Below are 22,270 nucleotides of genomic sequence, written 5' to 3'. Positions count from 1 at the left end.
TAATATGATTCAAACGTGTCATTATTACTACACATTAACGTTATCATTAATATAACCTCCAAAACTTGTCATTATTACAAAATTATAAACTTGTGATTATTGGTACATATTAAAGTTATCATTAACAGTGCCTTTAAACTTTTCAATATCAGTATTTTTCAAACATTAATTATTAGAAGACATCAAAGTTTTCATTCTAAATTTGTCATTAGTACCTTCTGGTCATTATTAGTACAAATTGAAGTTATAATATATATTACCTTCTAAAGTTGTCACTATTAGTAATTTCAAAACTAAATATGTTCGAAACTTGTATTTATTAATACACATTAAAGTTACCATTAATAGTTATTTGCTAAACTTATCATTATTAGTACAAAATAAAGTTATCATTACTAGAACCTTCTAAACTTATCATTGTTAGTATATTCCACACTTTTCATTATTTCTACACATCAAAATTATCTTGAAGAGTATCTTCTAAACTTGTCAATCTTAGTAGATTCTAAACTTTTAAGTGAATATACATTCTAAACATTTGGTTATTAGTGCATTTCTTCTATACATGTCGTTATTAGTATATTCTAATTTTGTCATTATTAGGACACCTTAAAGCACCTTGATTTGTTATTGTTGGTATATTATAAACTTTTCATTATTAGTGCACATTAAACTTATCCATCACAACACCTTCCAAACTTGTCAGTATTCTAAACTTTTCTTTATTTTTATATTATAAACTTGTCGTTATTGATACATATTAAAACTATTAGTAGTAGTATCTCCTAAACTTGTATTATTAGTACACGTTAACAGTACCTTCTAAACATCATTATTAGTATATTCTAAACTTGTCATTATCAGTACACATTAACGTTATTATCAATATTACCTTCTTAACTTGACATCATTAGTATAGTATAAACTTGCCATATTAGTACACATTAAATTAATCATTAATAGTATATTCTAAAATTGTCATTATCAGTATATTCTTAACTTGTCATTATTAGTACACATTAAAGTTATCATTAGAAATACCTTCTAAACTTGGCAAAACTAATATATTCCAAAGTTTATCATTTTTCTAAACTTGTCATTATTGCTATATTCTAAACTTGTGAGTATTAGTACATGTTAAAGTAGAAACATGACATTGTTAGTTTATCCAAAACAAATCATTGATAGTATTAGTATTTTCTAAACTTTGCATTATTAATATAATTCAAACGTGTTATTACACATTAAAGTTATCATTAATATAACCTAACAATGACAAATTAAGAAGGTGCTATTAACTATAAATTTAATGCGTCCTAATAATGACAACATTTTAATATATACTAATAATAACAGGTTTAGAATATACTTACAATGATATTTAGAATATGCTAAGATTGACAAGTTCAGAAGATACTGTTAATGGTAACTTTAATGTTTAGAAATAATAACAAGTGTGGAATATACTAATAACGATAATTTTAGAAGATTCTACTAATATTAACTTCTAAACTTTGACAAGTTATTGTTAATAATAACTTTTATGTGTACTTATAATCAGAAGTTTACAATATACTAATATTCAGAGGTTTAATGAAAAGATTAGAATATACCAATAATTAAAAATCTAAAAGGTACTGTTCAAGATAACTTTAATTTGTACTGATAATAAGCAAGTTTACAATATACTAATAAAGACAAATTTAGAAGATAAATAATAAATTCAGTATATACTAATAGTAAAATACTAATAATAAAAAGTTTAGAATATGGTAATAACAACAAGTATAGAAGGTAGTATTAATGATAACTTTAATGTGTTACAAGTTTAGAATATAGTGATAATGAGAAGTTTAGAAGGTAGTATTATTTACAATTTCATAATGCACTAATAATGAAAAGTTTGGAAGATATTATTAATGATAACGTTAATGTGTACTAATAAATACAAATTTAGAATCTAATAATAATAACTTTAATGTGTTTTCAAAATAAAAAGTTTAGAATATACTGATAATGAGAAGTTTAGAATAATTTAATAATGACAATATTAGAATGTACTTTTAATGATAACTTGAATGTGTACTAGTAATAGTAACCTTAAAGTGAATTAATAATGACATATTTAGAGTATACTAATAATAAATTTTAGAATATACAAATAAAGACAACTTTATTATATACGAATGATGAGATGCTTAGAATATACGAAAAATGAGTTTATAAGGAACTATTAATGATAACCTTAATGTTAAGTAATAATAACAAGTATTGAATAATGGCAAGTTTAGAAAATACTACCAATGATAACTTTTCAACATACTAATAATGACAAGTTTAGAAAATACTATTAATATAGAATGTACTAATACTGAAAGGTTACACAAGTAATAAAAAGATTAGAATAAAAGGTAATGACAACTTTAGAAGATATAGCAATAATCATAAATTGAAAAGATCCTATTAATAATAACTTAAATATGAACTAATAATGGCACGTAATAATGAGAAGTTTAGAGAAGTTTAGAAAGTACTGTGTACTAATAATGAAAGTTTACTAAGACAAGTTTAGAATATGCTAATAATAACAAGTTGAGAAGTTACCATAATAATAATAATGAAAAGTTTAGAAGGTACTATCAGTGATAAATTTAATGTGTTCTAAAAATGACAAGCTTAGAATATACTAATATATAGGTTCTGAAGTTAATGAGTGCTAATAATGAGAAGTACTAGTGTCTTCTAAACATGACATTGTTAGTTTATTTAAAACAAATCATTGATAGTATTAGTATTTTCTAAACTTTGCATTATTAATATAATTCAAACGTGTAATTACACAATAACGTTATCATCAATATAATCTTCTAAACATGTCATTATTGCTGTTTTTTTAATTTTTCTTTATTAGTATTTTATAAACTTGTCATTATCCATACATATTAAAGCTATTAGTAGTAGTATCTTCTAAACTTGTCATTATTTGTATATTCTAGTATTATAGTACTCGTTAACAGTACCTTCTACCTTAACAGTAACTTGACATCATTAGTATATTATACGTATGTAAGTAATCATTAATAGTATATTCTAAATTTGTCATTATTACTATATTCTAAACTTGTCATTTTTAGTAGACATTAAAGTTATCATTAATACTACCCTCTATACTTGTTGTTATTACCATATTCTAAACTTTTTATTCTACTATTAGTATATACTGAATTTATTATTTATCTTCTAAATTTGTCAGTACAAATTAAAGTTATCTTGAACAGTACCTCTTAGATTTTTAATTATTGGTATATTCTAATCTTTTCATTATAAGTACACATAAAAGTTATTATTAACAATAACTTGTCAAAGTTTAGAAGTTAATATTACTAGAATCTTCTAAAATTATCGTTATTAGTATATTCCACACTTGTTATTATTTCTAAACATTAAAGTTACCATTAACAGTATCTTCTGAACTTGTCAATCTTAGCATATTCTAAATATCATTGTAAGTATATTCTAAACCTGTGATTATTAGTATATATTAAAATGTTGTCATTATCAGGACTCATCAAACTTGTCATAATGTCATTATTCTAAACTTTCTTTAATCGTACATGTTAAGAGAATCTTCTAGTCTTGTCAATATCAATATACATTAAAATAATTGTTACTATTATATTCTAATCTTGACACAATAAAGTTATTAAAAGTACCGATTATTACCACATTCTAAATTTGTCATTATTTGTGCAAATAAAATTTATCATTAATCGCACACTTCTTACTATTAGTATATTCTAAATTTGTTATTTTTAGCAAACTTTGAGGTTATCATAAACTTGCCATTATTAGTATATTCTAATAATTCTTAGTATATTCTAAACTCGTCAATATTAGTTAACATTAATAGTATCTTCTAAACCTGTCATTACTAGAATATTCTAATTTTTTCATTATTAGTACACATCAAAGATATCATTAATAGTACCTTTTAAACCTGTCACCATTAGAGTGATCTATACATTCCATTATTAGTACACATTAAAGTTATCATTAATAGTACTTTCTAGACTTCTCATTATACGTATATTACAAACATGTAAATATTGATATGTCTGCATTGATGTATCTAAACTTTTCATTATTAGTATGTTCAAAACTTGTCATAATATATCATATGAAATTTATCATTAATAGGACGTTATCATTAGTATATTCTGAGTCTAGCAATAAGCTAAAGTTACCATTATTCTAACTTTGTCATTATCATAATTTAAACTAGTATGTCATTAATAGTATATTCAAAACTCGTAATTATTAGTTAACTTATCATTAATAGTATATCCTAATTGGTATATTCCAAATTTGCCATTATTAGTACACATTAAATTTATCATTAAAAGTACCTTCTAATCTTCTTTTATTAGTACATTCTAACTTGGCATTAACTTATCATTAGTAAAAAATAAAGTAATTAATAGTACCTTCTAAACTTATCATTAACAGTACCTTTAAAATAGTATAGTATAGTAAATAGGATCTTCTAAACCTATCACTATTAGAAACTTGTCACATCAAACTTTTTAAACTTGTCATCATTAGAATGTTTTATACTTTTCATTATTAGTACACATTAAAGTTATCATTAATAGTACTATATAAACTTCAGTATATTCTAAACATGTCTTCATTGGTATATTCTAAACTTGTCATCATTGGTATGTTCTAAACTTTTCATTAATACTTCATCTTCAATTCATCATTAATAGGACGTTCTAAACTTATCTTTATTAGTATATTCTAAACTAATGATAAGTTTAGAATATACTAATAAAAAAATAATAGTACCTTCAAAATTCATCATTAACAGTACCCTTTAAATTTGTAATTATTAGTATATCTTAAAATCGTCATTATTAGTAGTATCTTCTAAACTTGTCATTATCGGAATATTCTAAAAAAATTATTATTAGTAACAATCAAAGATATCATTAATAGTGCCTTTTAAACTTGTCATTATTAGAATGTTCTACACCTTTCATTATTAGTGCACATTAAAGTTATCATTAATTGTACTTTCCAAATTTCTCATTATACGTATATAACATGTCTACATTGGAATATTCTAAACTTGTCATTATTAGTATGCTCTAAACTTGTCATTAATAGCTTATATTAGATCTATCATTATTAGTATATTCTAAGCTTGGTAATATTAGTATATGTTAAAGTTTTCATTAAACCCTGTCATTATTATTATAGTTCAAACTAGTATATTCTAAAGATGTTGTTATTAGTATATTCAAAACTCGTCATTATTAGTAAAGTTATCACTAATCTTCTAATCTTCTCATTATTACTATATTCCAAGTTTGACATTATTAGTACACATTAAATCTATCATTAATAGTACCCACTAATCCTGTTTTTATCAGTACACTTTAAAGTTACCATTAATAGTTCTGTATTTGTCATTATTAGTACACAATAAATATATTAATTGTATTTTCACACTCTTCATTATTAGTATATTCTAAAATTCTCATGATTACTACACATTAATGTTATCTTTAAAAATACCTTCTAATCTTGTTTTTGTTGTTATATTCTAAACTTGTCAGTATTAGTATATTCTATTTTTTCATTATTACTCCTAGATTTTCTTTATATATTCTAAACTTGTCATTGTTAGTTCATATTAACGTTATCATTATTAGTACCTTCTAAACTTATTATTATTAGTATATTCTAAATTCTTTCCATTATTAGTACTCATACATGTTCCTTCTAAACCTCTTTTGATTAGTATATTGTAAACTTCTGATTATTAGTACACATTAAAGTTATTATCAATAATACCTTCTAAACTTGTCAAAGTTAAATGCATTATCTTTTAAACTTACCATTATTAGTATCTTTTAAGTTTTCATTATTAGTATACATTGGTATATTCTAGTCTTTCCATGCCTTGCATGATCAGTATATTGTAAACTTGTCACATTAAAGCTATACCTTCTAAACTTGACATCATTTGTTTATTTCAAAATTGCTATTTCTAAATTTATCATTATTAGTGCACATTAAAGTTATCATGCAATAGTACCTTCTAAAGTTGTTATTATTAGTATATTCAAAACGTGTTATTACTAGTACACATTAGAGCTATCATTGATAATACCTTCTAAACTTGTTATAATTAGAATATCATAAATTTGTCCCTATTAATATACATTATGCTGATATTCTATGGTTGTCATTGTTAGTATATTCTAAACTTTTCATTATTAACACAGATCAAATTATTCAATATTAGTACATATCAAAGATATTTAATAGAACCTTCTAAAATTGTCATTATTAAAACATATTAAAGTTATTACAAATATAATTTTATAAAATTTTGATTATTGGTTATTGTTGTATATATCATTAATAGTACTATTGACAATATTCATTATTAATATATTCTAAACTTTTTTATATTAAAGTTATCATCAATAGTTCCGACTGAAGATGTTATTCTTAGTATATTCTAAACTTGTTACTATCAGTGCATATTAAAGTTATAATTAAAAGTATATTCTAAACGTCATTACTAGTATTTTGTATTTTTTTTTACTATTAGTACTCATTAAAGTAATTGTTAGTATACATTAAAAAATTTTATGATAGTACCTGCTAAACGCTATACTTTTTTATATAAATTTATAAATTGATATTTTCATTAGTTTTGAATATACTAACAATGACATGTTTAGAATAATGATAACTTGAATATGTACTAATACTCAAAAGTTTAGAATATAGTATTATTACCAAGTGTAGGATATACTAATAATGGTAAGGATACAAGGTCCTAGTAATGATAACTTCAATGTATACTAATAAATTTTTAGAATACCAAAAAAGATATGTTTTGTATCTCCTAATAGTGATGTTTCAAATTTACGAACAATGACAATCTTTAAATAAAAACTTTAATGTTTTCTGATAGATAATGTTTGGTACTAATAATGACAAGTTTAAAGGCACTATTAATGATAACTTGAATATGTACACAATGATAATTATAATACGTATGAATATGTACACAATGATGATTATAGTACGTATTAATAATTAGTTTTGAAAAAAGCTAACAATGTCATATTAAAAAGCCAGTAATAATAGTAACTTTAACATGTACTAATACTCACAATTTTAGAATATACTAATAATGACAAGTTTAGAATATACTAATAATGGTCCTAATAATGATAACTTTAATGTGTACTAATAATGACAAGTTTAGAATAATAAAGAAGATATGTTAGTATTTACTAATACTGATATTTTTCGAATATACGAACAATGACAACTTTAGAAAGTATTGTTAATGATAACTTAAACGTGTACTAATAAAGATAAGCTTTTAATGATAACTCAGATATGTGTTAATAATAACAAGTTTATAATATACAAAAATGACAAATGTAGTTACAATGACAAGTTTATAAGGTACTATTAATGATAACTTTAATGTGTACTAATAATGACAAGTTTAAAATGCAGTAACAATGACAAGTTCAGAATGGTCTATTAATATAAACTTTAATAAATTCCAATAGTGACAAATTTAAAAAACACCAATATTATACAAAAAATGAGATGTTTAGAAGGTACTATTAATGATAACTTATATGGCAAATGGGAAATGACGACAAGTTTAGAACATACTAATGAAAAGTTAAGAAAGTTAATGATAACTTCCATGTGTACAAATACTGTCAAGTTTAAAATGCAGTAACAATGACAAGTTCAGAAATAGTAATGCTAGTAATCACAAATTTGAAAAATACAATAGAAATATATAAAAAATGGCATGTTTAGAAGAAAACTTTAGAAGATAAATTTATGATATACTGATAATAACAAGTTTAATATAATAATAATGGCGATTTTAGGTGCTAATATGTGGTAATGACAAGTTTAGAATACATTAAAAATAACATTTTTGTAAAGATAAGTTCAGACTGTATCTTAATGACAAATTTTAGAAGGTACTATTAATGATAACTTTAATGTGTACTAATATAAACAAAGCACTATATACTAATAAGGGTAAGTTTAGAAGGTACTATAATTGATAACGTTAACATGTACTAATAACGACAAGCTTGGAATATACATAAGGCCAGGTTTAGAAGGTACTATTAAGGATAACTTTAATGTCTATTAATAGTGAAAAGTTTAGTATATTATAAAATTAGCCATAATAGTATATTTTCAACTTTCAAAATATTTTCTAATATTTGTTATTATCAGTATCCTCTACAATTGCCATTAGTGCATATTAAAGTTATGATTAATAGTACAATCTAAACTTGTCGTTATTAGTATATTCTAAATAATGTCAAACTTGGAATATATTGATAATGAAAATATTAGAAAACACTATTGATGATAAGTTTACTAATAATGACGAGTTTTGAATATACTAATAACGACATCTTTAGAATATTTAATATAAACTATTAATGGCAAGTTTAGAACATACTAATAATTACAAGTTTAGAATATTCCAATGTAGACATGTTTAGAATATACGTATAATGAGAAATTTGGAAAGTACTATTAATGATAACTTTAATGTGTACTAATAATGAAAAGTATAGAACATTCTAATGATGACAAGTTTAAAAGGTACTATTAATAATATCCTTGATGTGTGCTAAATAATGACTAGTTTAGAATATTCTGATAATGATGCTAATAATGATAACTAATAATGACGAGTTTAGATTATACTAATAATATCAATTTTAAAGGGTACTGTTAATGATGTTTCGAAGGTACTATTAATGAGTGATAAGTTTAGAACATACTAATAATGTCAAGTTTAGAATGTCTAGAATGTACTAGTTTAAACGATAACAATAATGATAAGGTTTAATGACAACTTTAACATATACCAATATTGCCAAGTTTAGAATATACTAATAATGATAACTTTAGAACGTCCTATCAATGATAAAATTTATATGAAGTATTAATGACAAGTTTAGAATATACCAATGAAGACATGTTTAGTATATACAGAAGTTTAGAAAGTACTATTAATGATAACTTTAATGTGTACTGATAATGAAAAGTATAAAACATTCTAATGATGACATTAATGATATCTTTGATGTGTACTTACAATGACAAGTTTACAATATTCTAATAATGACAAAAATAACTAATGATAACGAGTTTAGAATATACTAATTATTACAAGTTTAAATGGTACTTTTAATGATAAGTTTAGAAGGTACTATTAATTACTTTATTTTTCACTAATGATAAGTTTAAAACATACTAATAATGTCAAGTTTAGAATGTACTAATAACAACATGATTAGAAGGTAAGAATAATGACAACTTTAACACATACTAAAATTGTCTGACTTACTAATGATAACGTCCTATTAATGATAATTTAATATGAACTATTAATGACAAGTTTAGAACATACTAATGATGATAAGTTGAAGACATATTTAGAACATACCAATATTAACATGTTTAGAATATACGTATAATGAGAAGTCTAGCAAGTACTATCAATGATAACTTTAATGTGTACTAATAATGACAGATTTAGATCATACTATTTAGAATACCATTTAGAATAATTATAAGAATATACTAATAATGACATGTTTAGAATATACTAATGATGACAAGTTTAGAGGGTAATATTTATGATAACTTCAATGTTTACTAATAATAACAAATTTAGAATATACTGATACTAAGAAGTGTGCGATTAATGATAAATCTTATTTGCACAAATAATGTGGTAATAATCGGTACTTTTGATCATTTTATTGTGTTGTAATAATGTCAAGATTAGAATATAATAGTAATAATAACTGATATTGATACTGATAATAATAAGATTCTCTTAGCAATATCTTTAACGAGTACTATTAAAGAAAGTTTAGAATATACTATTAATGACAAGTTTAATGTGTCATAATGTCATATTTAAAAGGTACAATTAATTGAAACTTTAATGTGTACTAATAAAGAAAAAATTAGTTTTTGAATAATGACCAATATAACAAGTTTAGAATGCACTAATAATGATTACTAATTAATGTTTGAATTATACTAATAAAGACAAGTTGAAAAGGAATTATCAATGATAACTTTAATATGTCCTAGTAATGACAAGTTTAGAATATACGATTAATGACACTTTTAGGTACTTCTAATAAAAACTTTAATGTGTATTAATAATAACAAATTAAGATTATGGTATTAATGATAATTTTAACGTATGCAAGTTTAGGATATACCAATAACGACAAAATCAGAAGATTCTTTTGATAATAACATAAATATGTACTAAGAATGACAACTTTAGAATATACAAGGTCATACAATTTTGGGATCTCCTATTAATGATAACATTAATGTGTACTAATTATAAAAGTTGAGAATATACTATTATGGGTAACTTTATAACATACTAATAATGGCAAGTTTAGAAAGTACTAAGCTTAATGTATAGTGATTATGATACGTTAAGAATATACTGATAATGACAAGTATAGAAGATACTAATAATGACAAGTTTACAAGATGATTATAGAACATGCTAATAATGATCATATTAGAGATACTATTAATGAGAAATTTAAAGTGTACTATTAATGACAAGTTTAGAATATACTAATAATGAAATTTTAGAATATTTTGTTAATGATAAATTTAAAGTGTACCAATAGTGGTAACCTTAGAATATGCAAGTACATGTTGAGAAAGTACTATTAATGATAACTCTAATATGTACCCATAATCACATGTTTAGAATATACTAATAACGACAAGCTTAGAAGGTACTAATAATGATAACTTTAATATGCACTAATAATGGCAATTGTAGAGGATACTGATAATAACAAATATTAGAAAATATTATGAAAGTTGAAAATATACTAAGTTTAGAAAGTAATATTAATGGTAAGTTTAATATATAGTAATAATGATACGTTGAGAATATACTTATAAGAACAAGTTGAGAACATACTAATAATGAGAAGTTTACAATACAAATAATGATCGGATTAAAGATACTATGAATGGTAACCTTAATGTGTACTATTAGTGACAATTTCAGAATATACTAATAATGAAATTTTAGTAATCAGTAATAGTTCTTTCTAAACCTGTTACTATTTGTATATTCTAAACTTATCATAATTAGTAGACAGGAAACTTTCATTATTAAAAAGTTGCTATTGTCATTATATGATAAAATTTTCATTAATAATACAATTGTTTTTCAATAGTACCTTCAACTTATCACTATTGGTATATTCTAAAATCCTCATTATTAGCATTCATTAACAGTGCCTTCAGAACCTATATATTAGTATATTCTAAGCTCGTCATTTTTTAGAACACATTAGATTTATCATTAATAGTACCTTCTAAACTTGTCATTATTACTATATTATAGTTAACAGTTATAGTAACTTCTCAACTTGTTATCATTAGTATATTCTAAACTTCTCTTAATTAGTATATTGTTAACTTTCTTTATTAGTACACATGAAAGTTTTCATTAACAGTACTTTCTAAACTTCTCATTATTACATGTCATTATTTGTACATGTTTAAGTTATCATTAATAGGATCTTTTAATCTTATCATTATTGCTATATTTTAAACATGTGAGTATTAGAGTATTAGATTCTTCTAAACTTGTCATTATCTGTTATTCTAAACGTTTTATTACTTGTATTTAATTAAAAGTATCTTCTAAACTTCTCATTATTATGTGCCGTTATTAGTTCATATTTAAGTTATCATTAATAGGATCTTTTCAATTTATGATTATTGCTATATCTTAAACATGTCAATATTAGATTCTTCTAAAGTTATTACCTTTTATTCTAATATTTTTATTACTTGTATATAAACCTTTCAGTATTACTACATTCTAAATTAATATTATTTTCTAAACTTGTCATTATTAGTATATTGAAAAGTTATCATTGAAAGTATTTTCTAGACTTGTCATTATTAGTATATTCAAAACTTGTTATTATTACTAAACTTTAAGGTTATCATTAATAATTCCTTCTAAAACTGTAATTTTTAGCATCTCATTGCTGGTATATATTAAAGTTGTCATCAATATTACTTACCCTGTCTTTATTTGTATATTCTAAACTTATTATTAGTATACTCTAAAAATGTCATTATTAATTCACTTTAAGGTTACTATTACTAGTGCACCTTCAAGTTATCATTAAAAGTACATTCTAAAATTGTCATTATTAAATTATTCTAAACTTCTCATTATCAGTATTTTCTAAAAAAAAAAATTTTTGGTAACACCTTCAAGTTATTAATATTACATTCCAAATTGGTATTCATTAGTACATGTTAACGTTATCATTAATAATATCTTCCAAACTTTTCATTATTACTATATTCTAAACTTGTCACACATTAAGGTTATCATTAATAGCACCTTCTATACTTGTTGTTATTACCATATTCTAAAATTTTTGTTTTTAGTAATTTACTATTAGTATATACTAAATTTATTATTTATCTTCTAAACTTGTCTCTATTAGTATATTGTAAATTTGTCTTATCAAAAATACCTTTTAAACTTTTTTTTATTAGTACAAATTTTTTATTAGAACAAATTAAAATTGACGTTCTAAACTTGTCATTACTAGTAATAATCAAAATAAAGATAATATTAATGATGTGTAATTGTACTATTAATGACAAGTTTAGAATATACTAATAATGAAATTTTAGAATATTCTATTAATGATAACTTTAAAGATCATTACGTTTAGAAAGCACTATTAATGATAACTCATAATCACAATTATAACTTTAATATGCACTAATAATGGCAATTATAGACGATACTGATAATTACAAATATTAGAAGGTAATATCAATGATAACTGTAATGTTACTAATAATGACAAAGTTAGACAACTTGACAAATAATGACAAATCTAATGTGTTCTAAAAATGACAAGCTTAGAATATACTATATAGGTTCTGAAGGCACTGTTAATGAGTGCTAATAATGAGAATTTTAGAATTTGCCAATAGTGATAAGTTTAGAAGGTACTAATAAAATCAATTTAATTTGCATTATTAATGAAAAGTTCATCATATAACGATAATAGCAACTTTTTAAAATTGAAAGTTTCCTGTCTACTAATTATGATAAGTTTAGAATATACAAATAGTAACAGGTTTAGAAGGAACTATCACTGATAGCGTATAGGTATTCTAAAAATGACAAGTTATAATATACTAATAATATCATGTTCAAAATATACCTACATTGAGAAGTTTAGAAGGTACTATCAATGAAAACTTTAATGTGCAATAATAATGAAAAGTTTAGAATATACTAACAATGGCAAGTACTGCTAATGTTAAAACGAGAAGTTTAGAATGCAGTATTGATGATAACTTTAGTGTTTACAAGTTTAGAACATACTAATAATGACAAGCTTACAATGTCCCATTAAGGAAAATCTAACGTGTCCTAATAATGACAAATTTAAAAGGTACTACTAATAGTAAATTTAATGTGTATTAATAATTAAGAATATACTCACCATTATAAGTTTAGAAGGTGCTATCAGATATAACTTTAATTTGAACAAATAAGGACAAGTTTAGAACATACTAATGACAAATTTAGACAGTTCTATGAATAAATAATGTCATGTTTAGAAGTTACTATTAATGATGACTTTAATGTGCACTAATAACATGCTTAGAATATGCTAATAATGAGAAGTTTATAAGGTACGATCAATTATAAATTTAATGACTTGTTTAGAAGGTATTATTAATAATAACTTTAATGTGCACTAATAATCAGAATATACGTATAATGAGAAGTCTAGAAAGTACTATTAATGAAAACTTTAATGTGTACTAATAATGAAAAGTATAGAACACTCTACTGGTGACAGTACTATTTATGATATCTTATAATGACAAGTTTAGAACACTTTAATAGTGACATATTTAAAAGATAGTATTTAGAATACTATTTAGAATGATTATTAGAATATACTAATAATGACATGTTTAAAATATGCTAATGATAACAAGTTTAGAAGGTAATATTTATGATAACTTCAATGTTTACTAATAATAAAAAATTTAGAATATACTGATGATAAGAAGTGTGCGATTAATGATAAATCTTATTTGCATAAATGATGTCAAATTTAGAATGAGGTAATAATCGGTACTTTTGACAACTGTATTGTGTTGTAATAATGTCAAGATTAGAATATAATAGTAATAATAACTTTAATGTATATTGATACTGACAAGATTAAGATTCTCTTAGCAATATCTTTAACGTGTACTATTAAAGAAAGTTTAGAATATACTAATAATGACAAGTTTAATGTGTCATAATGTCATATTTAAAAGGTAAAATTAATTGAAACTTTAATGTCTACTAATAATGAAAACTTTAGAGTTTTTGAATAATGACTCATAATAAGTTTAGAATACACTAATAATGATTACTAATTAATGTTTGAATTATACTAATAATGACAAGTTGAAAAGGAGTTATCAATGATAATTTTAATATGTTCTAGTAATGACAAGTTTAGAATATACGATTAATGACACTTTTATGTACTTCTAATAAAAACTTTAATGTGTACTATTAATGACAAATTAGGATTATGGTATTAATGATAATTTTAACGAGTGCAAGTTTAGGATATACCAATAACGACAAAATCAGAAGATTCTTGTGATAATAACTTAAATATGTACTAAGAATGACAACTTTAGAATATAAAAGGTTATACAAGTTTGAGGCTACTATTAATGATAACATTAATATGTACTAACTATAAAAGTTGAGAATATACTCTTATGGGTAAGTTTATAACATACTAATAATGACAAGTTTAGAAAGTACTATTAATGGTAAGTTTAATGTATAGTGATTATGATACGATAAGAATATACATATAATGACAAGTATAGAAGATACTAATAATGACAAGTTTACAAGATACTCTTAATAATAACATACTAATAATGATGATTAGAACATGCTAATAATGATCATATTAAATATACTATTAGAATATGGAAGATAATTACATGTTTAGAAAGCACTATTAATGATAATTCTAATATGTACTCAAGTGTACTAATAAGCACATAATTTGTACTAATAAGGGCAAGTTTAGAAGGTACTATTAATGATAACTTTAATATGCACTAATAATGGCAATTGCAGAGGATATTCTTAGTATATTCTATACTTGTTACTACCAGTGCATATTAAAGTTATCATTAAAAGTATATTCTAAACATGCCATTACTAGTATTTTGTAAAATTGTCACTATTGGTACTCATTAAACTAATTATTAGTACATATTAAAAAACCTGCTAAACGCTATACGTTTTCTTTCTAAATTTCTCATTTTATTATAAATTTAATTATACTTTGTCATATTCTAAACTTTTTATTATCATTTCGCATGTCATTATTTGTATATTCTAAAATTCTCATACTAAATACTTCTCATTCTAAATTTATCTCTATTATTATTATTAAAGTTATCCTTGATAGTGCCTTCTAAAATTGGCATTATTAGTATATCCCAAGCTTGTCTTTATTAGTACAAGTTAACATTATCAATTATAGTTCCTTCTAAACTTACCCTTATTAGTATATAGTGCTTTGTTTATATTAGTACACATTAAAGCTATCATTAACAGTACCTTCTAAAAGTTGTTGTTTAGGTACAGTCTGAACTTATCTTTACATTTTAGCATCTTCTAAAATCGTCATTATTATTACATTAAAATTGTTATTATCAGTATATTCTAGATTTATCTTAATTTTTTTTATAAACATGCCATTTTTTATATATATTTTTACTGTACCTTTCAAATTTGTGATTACTAGCATGTCATAATCTTGACAGTATTAGCACACATTGAAGCTATAATTAATAGTAGTTTCTTAACTTTTTATTAGTATGTTCTAAATTTGTCGTCATTTGCCATTTGCCAAGTTTTCATAAATAGTACCTTCTAAACATCTCATTTTTAGTATAATTTAAACTTCTCATTATTGGTGTTTTCTAGATTTGTCAATATTGGATTTTATTAAAGTTTACAGTAATAGAACTTTCTGAACTTGTCATTGTTACTGCATTTTAAACTTGTCATTATTAGTACACATTAAAGTTATCATTAATAGTACCTAATTTTTGTAACTACACATTAAAGTTATCATTAATAGTACCTTATAAACTTGTCTTTGTAACTAAACATTAAAGTTATCATTAATAGTATCATTAGTATCATTAGTATCATTAGTATCATTAAAGTATCATTAATATTATTAGTATCATTACAGGTACCATTAATAGTATCTTTCTAAATTTGTCATTTTAGTTCACATTCAATTCATTATCAATAGTACCCTCTACACTTGTCAAATTTTGTACACATTAAAGTTATCATTAATAGTACCTTATAAACTTGTCTTTGTAACTACACATTAAAGTTATCATTAATAGTACCTTATAAACTTGTCTTTGATACATTAAAGTTATCATTAATAGTATCATTAGTATCATTAGTATCATTATTATCATTAGTATCATTAAAGTATCATTAATATTATTAGTATCATTACAGGTACCATTAATAGTATCTTTCTAAATTTGTCATTTTACTTCACATTCAATTCATTATCAATAGTACCCTCTTCACTTGTCAAAATTTGTATACTATAAACTTGTTATTATTAACACATATCTAAGTTATCATTAAAAGCTTCTCTTTATTAGTACACGTTAAAGTTATCATTAACAATACTTTCTACATTTGTCATTGTTCGTATATTCGAAAAACATCAGTATTAGTAAATACTAACATATTTTCTTTATCATTCTAAACTTGTCATTATTACACATTAAAGCTATCATTATTAGGACCATTATTAGTATATTCTAAACTTGGCAATACTAATATATCTCAACGTTTATAATGATTTAAAACTTGTCATTATTAGTATATTCTAGAATTGTGAGTATTAGTACATGTTAAAGTTACTATTATTACTGGCTTTTTAATATAACCTTGGCTTAATTTCAAAACTAATCATTATTAGTACGTATTATAGTTATCATTAATAGCAACTTCTAATTATGTTATTATTAGTATTTACTAAACTTTACCTTATCAATATAATTAAAACGTGTCATTATTGCTAAACATTAACATTATTATTAATATAACCTTTAAACTTTATTACAATATTGTAAACATTTGATTATGTGTACATAATACAGTACATGTATTATAATAACATGTGAATAATAACATATAACAACATGTGAATATGTGTACATATTCAAGTAATCATTAATAGTGCCTTTAAACTTGTCATTATTAGTATATACCAAACATTAATTATCAGAAGACATTAAATTTTTATTTATAATACATTCTAAGTTTGTCATTATTAGTACGTTCTCAACTTGTCATTATTAGTACAAATTATAGTTATCATATAGAACCTTCTAAAGTTGTCATTTTTAAGTCATTTCTATACCTTCCATGATCAACTTATTCTAAACTTTTCCACATTAAAGCTATCAAGAACCATCTAAGCTTATCATTTATACTCTAATTATGTCATTATTCTAAACTTGTGATTCTTAGTATATTCTAATTTCGTTATTATTGGTACATACTAAATTTTTCATTAATAATACCTTCTAAATTTGTTAGTATTAGTGTATTCTAAACTTGTCATTACAAGTAAATACCTGACATTATTAGCATATATTAGCATATTTTAAATTTGTCATTATTGGTATATTCAACACTTGTCCTTGTTAATAAACATTAAAGCTTGTCAATTGTATATTCTAAACCCTCATTAGTTATCACAAACAATACTTTCTCAAGTTGTCATTGTTCGTAAATTCGAAACATCAGTATTAGTAAATACTAAACATATCTTCTTTGGTATTCTAAACTTTATTAGTATACATTGAAGTTATCATCACTAGGACCTTGTATCTTTACTATTATTAGTATATCCTACACTTTGTAATAATATATTCCGAGTTTATCATTATCCTAAACTTGTCATTATTACTATATTCTAAACTTTTGAGAATATACTAACAATGACAACCATAGAATATCAGCATAATGTATATTAATAGGGACAAATTTATGATATTCTAATTATGACAAATTTAGAAGGTATTATTAATGATAACTTTAATGTGTACTAGTTTAGAATATACTAATGACAAGTTTAGAAGGTATTGCATGATAACTTTAATGTGCACTAACAATGACAAATTTCGAAATAGCAATTTTGTAATATACAAATAATGTCAAGTTTAGAAGGTATAGCTTTAATGCAAGGTACATTTAATGATAACTTTTATGTGTACTAATAATGGAAAGACTAGAATATACCAATGTGTACTAATAATAAAAAGATTAAAGGATACTAATAATGGCAAGTTTGTAATATACTAATAATGACTTGTTATAAAGATATATTAATAATGCATTTAACTTTGACAAGTTTAGAAGGTATTATTAATAATAACTTTAATGTGCACTAATAATCAGAATATACGTATAATGAGAAGTCTAGAAAGTATCATTAATAATAACTTTATCATTATTAGTATATTCCACGCTTGTCATTATTTCTACACATCAAAGAGTATCTTCAAAACTTGTCAATCTTAGTAGATTCTAAACTTTTAATTGTATATACATTCTAAATCTGTGGTTATTAGTAGATTTCTCAAGTTTATCATTTCTCAAGTTTATCATTATTCTAAACTTGTCATTATTGGTATATTCTATAATTGTGAGTATTAATACATGTATTAGCAATGTCTTCTAAACTTTGCATTATTAATATGATTCGAACGTGTCATTATTACTACACATTAACGTTATCATTAATGTAACCTCCAAAACTTGTCATTATTACAAAATTATAAACTTGTGATTATTGGTACATATTCAAGTTATCATTAACAGTGCCTTTAAACTTTTCAATATTAGTATTTTTCAAACATTAATTATTAGAAGACATCAAATTTTTCATTTATAGTACATTCTTAATTTGTAATTAGTACGTTCTGGTCATTATTAGTACAAATTGAAGTTATGATATATAATACCTTCTAAAGTTGTCATTATTAGTAATTTCTAAACTTAATACACATTAAAGTTATCATTAATAGTACCTTGTAAACTTATATGCTAAACTTGTCATTATTAGTACAAAATAAAGTTATCATTACTAGAACCTTCTAAACTTATCATTTTTAGTATGTTCCACACTTTTCATTATCTCTACACATTAAAATTATCTTAAAGAGTATCTTCTAAAATTGTCAATCTTAGTAGATTCTAAACTTTTAATTGCATATACCTGTGGTTATTAGTGCATTTCTTCTATACATGTCGTTATTAGTATATTCTAATTTTGTCATTATTAGGACACCTTAAAGTTAAAGCTAATAGCACCTTGATTTGTTATTGTTGGTATATTATAAACTTTTCATTATTAGTGTACATTAATCTTATCAATCATAACCCCTTCCAAACTTGTCAGTATTAGTGTATTCTAAACTTTTCTTTATTCTTATATTATAAACTAGTCGTTATTGATACATATTAAAACTATTGGTAATAGTATCTCCTAAACTTGTATTATTAGTACACGTTAACAGTACCTTCTAAACATCATTATTAGTATATTCTAAACTTGTCATTATCAGTACACATTAACGTTATTATCAATATTACTTTCTTAACTTGACATCATTAGCATAGTATAAACTTGCCATATTAGTACACATTAAATTAATCATTAATAGTATAATCATTAATAGTATATTCTAAAATTGTCATTATCAGTATATTCATAACTTGTCATTATTAGTACACATAAAAAGTTATCATTAGAAATAACTTCTAAACTTTTCATTATTAGTACCTCGTATACTTATTATAATTGGAATATTCTAAACTTGTGAGTATTAGTACATTAGTACATTAGTGACATTGTTAGTTTATTCAAAACAAATCAATGATAGTATTAGTATTTTCTAAACTTTGCATTATTAATATAATTCAAACGTGTCATTACACATTAACGTTATTATTAATATAACCTTCTAAACATGTCATTTATGCTGTTTTTTAACTTTTCTTTATTAGTATTTTATAAACTTGTCATTATCCATACATATTAAAGCCATTATTAGTAGTATATTCTAAACTTGTCATTATTTGTATATTCTAGTATTATTAGTACTCGTTAACAGTACCTTCTACCTTAACAGTATTATTAGTACTCGTTAACAGTACCTTCTACCTTAACAGTAACTTGACATCATTAGTATATTATACACATGTAAGTAATCATTAATATCATATTCTAAATTTGTCATTATTACTATATTCTAAACTTGTCATTGTTAGTAGACATTAAAGTTATCATTAAAAATATCTTCCTAATTTTTCATTATTTGGATATTATAAACCTCTTCTTATTTGAACACATAAAAATTATCGTTCTTGAAATATTCTAACCTTGTCATCAATAGTACATTTTAAATTTGTGATTATTAGTACAAATTAGATATATCATTAGTAGATCCGTCTAAGCCTGTCGTTTAGTATATTTCAAACTTCTCTTTATTAGTACATTAAATTTATAATTGATCGTACCTTCTAAACTTCTCATTATTAGTATATTCTAAGCATTAGTGCATATTAAAGTCATCATTAATAGTAACTTCTAAACATGACATTATTTATTCATAAAACGGTCTAAATTTGTCATTATTAGTATGTTCTAAACTTGTCCGTATTTGTTCAAATTAAAGTTATATCTGATAGCACCTTCAACTTATAATGGTGAGTATATTCTTAATTATTAATACACATTAAATTTGCAATTAGTAGTACCTTTTAAATTTGTCATTATTAGGACACGTTAGATTTTCCTTAATGGTACATTGTAAGCTTGTCATTATTAGTATGTTCTAAACATGTAGACACTAAAGTTATCATCAATACTGCATTCTAAACTTCTCATTTTAACATTAGCAGTACTTGCCATTGTTAGTATATTCTAAACTTTTCATTATTATTACACATTAAAGTTTTCATTGATAGTACCTTCTAAACTTCTCAATGTAGGTATATTCTGAACATGCCATTATTAGTATATTATAACTTGTCATTTTTAGAATACCTCATAGCTATCAGTAATAGTTTCTTCTAAACCTATTACTATTTGTATATTCTAAACTTATCATAATTAGTAGACAGGAAACTTTCATTTTATAAAGTTGCTATTATCGTTATATGATACACTTTTCATTAATAATATAAATTAAAAAAAAATTATTAGTACCTTCTAAACTTATCACTATTGGCATATTCTAAAATTCTCATTATTAGCACTCATTAACAGTGCCTTCAGAACCTATATATTAGTATATTCTAAGCTTGTCATTTTTAGAACACATTAGATTTGTCATTATTTGTCAAGTTGTCATTATTCGTATATTCTAACTTTGTCAGTGTAACCGTTATGGTAGGTTATATGGTTACGTAGGGAAGTCTTAATGTGGCGAGATAGACTCCAAAGCGGGAGTTTTCTTTGTTTATTCAAACAAGAGATTCAGGTTAAACTACAAATGCAATTGCCCCTTTGGGCTAAATACAATAAGTGCCAGGCCTTGACCTAGGGCACAATAGCTCTGACCTCCGGCCGGTAGGTTCGTGACCTACCCAGCCTCTGGCAGTAGGTTCTTCACCTACCCCAGCTCTGGCTACGTGACATGGGTGTTAAACATTTTATAGGAGTGTTAGTGGTTTCAAGCAAGGGTGTTAGTCTTGTTATTCATTGTATGGGGTCTGTTCTATGTAAGAGGGTCAGTCCTACAATTGGTGGATATTGTTTGGTATACCATATATATATATACTAGTTTATGCTTAATACACTAGGGCAGTTATAATAAAAGGATTTATGATAAGTTAGTCTGGTGACACTAGGCATCTATATCTTGTTTGTCTTCAAATGTGCTGCGTTAGGTGTACATGTCGTGTGTGTGTGTGTGTGTGTGTGTGTGTGTGTGTGTGTGTGTGTGTGTGTGTGTGTGTGTGTGTGTGTGTGTGTGTGTG

The sequence above is a fragment of the Oratosquilla oratoria genome, unplaced genomic scaffold (assembly GCF_046742065.1).
Source record: "Oratosquilla oratoria isolate Oo_2021 unplaced genomic scaffold, ASM4674206v1 SCAFFOLD57, whole genome shotgun sequence".
In the NCBI taxonomy this organism is placed as follows: domain Eukaryota; kingdom Metazoa; phylum Arthropoda; class Malacostraca; order Stomatopoda; family Squillidae; genus Oratosquilla; species Oratosquilla oratoria.
Note: the sequence above shows the minus strand (reverse complement) of the source record.